The sequence below is a fragment of the Arachis hypogaea genome, chromosome 3 (assembly GCF_003086295.3).
Source record: "Arachis hypogaea cultivar Tifrunner chromosome 3, arahy.Tifrunner.gnm2.J5K5, whole genome shotgun sequence".
NCBI classification, from domain to species: Eukaryota; Viridiplantae; Streptophyta; class Magnoliopsida; order Fabales; family Fabaceae; genus Arachis; species Arachis hypogaea.
In genome coordinates this window covers 113,744,624-113,746,840 of record NC_092038.1, presented here as the reverse complement: position 1 = coordinate 113,746,840, position 2,217 = coordinate 113,744,624, and the positions used below count along the sequence as shown (strand labels likewise).

Sequence of the window (2,217 nt, the reverse complement as noted above, 5' to 3'; positions counted from 1 at the left end):
GAAGGACTAACTCTCCTCTGTTGACATCTATCACAGCTTCTGCTGTGGCTAGGAAAGGTCTTCCTAGGATGATGCATTCATCATCTTCCTTCCTAGTATCTAGGATTAGGAAATCAGCAGGGATGTAAAAGTCTTCAACTTTTACTAGCACGTCCTCTACTATCCCATGAGCTTCTCTCATGGATTTATCTGCCAATTGTAATGAGAACAAGGCAGGTTGTACCTCAATGATTCCCAGCTTCTCCATTACAGAGAGTGGCAAAAGGTTTATTCCTGACCCAAGATCACATAGAGCTTTCTCAAAGCTCATGGTGCCAATGGTGCAAGGTATTAAGAACTTGCCAGGATCTTGTCTCTTTTGAGGTAGAGTTTCCTGAATCCAAGTATCCAAATCACTAATGAGCAAGGGAGGTTCACTTTCCCAAGTCTCATTACCAAACAGCTTGGCATTCAGCTTCATGATAGCTCCTAAATATTGAGCAACTTGCTCTCCAGTCACATCTTCATCCTCTTCAGAGGATGAATAATAGTCAGAGCTCATGAATGGCAGAAGGAGATTTAGTGGAATCTCTATGGTCTCTAGATGGGCCTCAGATTCCTCAGGATCCTTATTAGGAAGCTCCTTCTTGCTTGGAGGACGTCCCAGGAGGTCTTCCTCACTGGGATTTTCGTCCTCCTCCTCCTTTGTGCATTCGGCCATGTTGACTAAGTCAATGGCTTTGCACTCTCCTTTTGGATTCTCTTCTGTATTACTTGGGAGAATACTGGGAGGAGTTTCAATAACTTTCTTACTCAGCTGGCCTACTTGTGCCTCCAAATTTCTAATGGAGGATCTTGTTTCATTCATGAAACTGAAGGTGGCCTTTGACAGATCAGAGACTATATTAGCTAAATTAGAATTATTTTGTTCAGAGTTCTCTGTCTGTTGCTGAGAAGATGATGGATATGGCTTACTATTATTCAGCCTATTGCGTCCACCATTGTTAAAACCTTGTTGAGGTTTTTGTTGATCCTTCCAGGAGAAATTTGGATGATTTCTCCATGATGAGTTATAGGTATTTCCATATGGTTCACCCAGATAATTAACCTCTGCCATGGCAGGGTTCTCAGGATCATAAGCTTCTTCAGAAGCTACCTCTCTAGTACTGTTGGATGCATGTTGCAATCCATTCAGATTTTGAGAGATCATGTTGACCTGTTGAGTCAACACTTTGTTCTGAGCCAGTATGGCATTCAGAGCATCAATTTCAAGAACTCCCTTCTTCTGAGGGACCCCATTATTCACGGAATTCCTCTCAGAGGTATACATGAACTGGTTGTTTGCAACCATGTCAATGAGTTCTTGAGCCTCTTCAGGCATTTTCTTCAGGTGAATAGATCCACCTGCAGAGTGGTCCAAGGACATTTTCGAAAATTCAGAGAGACCATAATAGAATATATCTAATAGGGTCCATTCTGAAAACATGTCAGATGGACATCTCTTGGTCAACTGCTTGTATCTTTCCCAAGCTTCATAGAGGGATTCACCATCTTTTTGTTTGAAGGTTTGAACATCCACTCTCAGCTTGCTCAGCTTTTGAGGAGGAAAGAATTTATCCAAGAAGGCAGTGACCAGCTTATCCCAAGAGTCCAGGCTATCCTTAGGTTGTGAATCCAACCATATTCTAGCTCTGTCTCTTACAGCAAAAGGGAAAAGCATGAGTCTGTAGACTTCAGGATTAACTCCATTCGTCTTTACAGTATCACAGACCTGCAAGAACTCAGTTAAGAACTGATAAGGATCTTCAGATGGAAGTCCATAAAACTTGCAGTTTTGTTGCATTAAAGCAACTAGTTGAGGCTTAAGCTCAAAGTTATTGGCTCCAATGGCAGGAATGGAGATGCTTCTTCCATCAAATTTGGATGTTGGCTTTGTGAAGTCACCAAGCATTCTCCTTGCATTATTATTATTATTATTTTCGGCCATCTCCTTCTCTTGTTCGAAAATTTCTGAAAGGTTGCTTCTGGATTGTTGTAATTTAGCTTCTCTTAATTTTCTCTTCAGAGTCCTTTCAGGTTCTGGATCAACTTCAACAAGAGTGCCCTTTTCCTTGTTCCTGCTCATAAGAAAGAGAAGAAAACAAGAAAAGAAAAAGGAATCCTCTATGTCACAGTATAGAGATTCCTTTATGTTAGTAGAAGAAGAAAGGGGTAGAAGAAGAGTGGAAAAGAAACACA

At 41.2% G+C, this 2,217-nt stretch overlaps 1 non-coding gene across 1 annotated transcript; it reads left to right on the top strand.

Moving 5' to 3' along the window:
• The first annotated feature begins 1,463 nt into the window (after nucleotides 1–1,463).
• LOC112793191 (small nucleolar RNA R71) lies at nucleotides 1,464–1,567 on the top strand. Its single transcript, XR_003197897.1, has one exon. It is a non-coding gene; the product is annotated as a small nucleolar RNA R71 (small nucleolar RNA).
• Nucleotides 1,568–2,217: the final 650 nt, after the last annotated feature.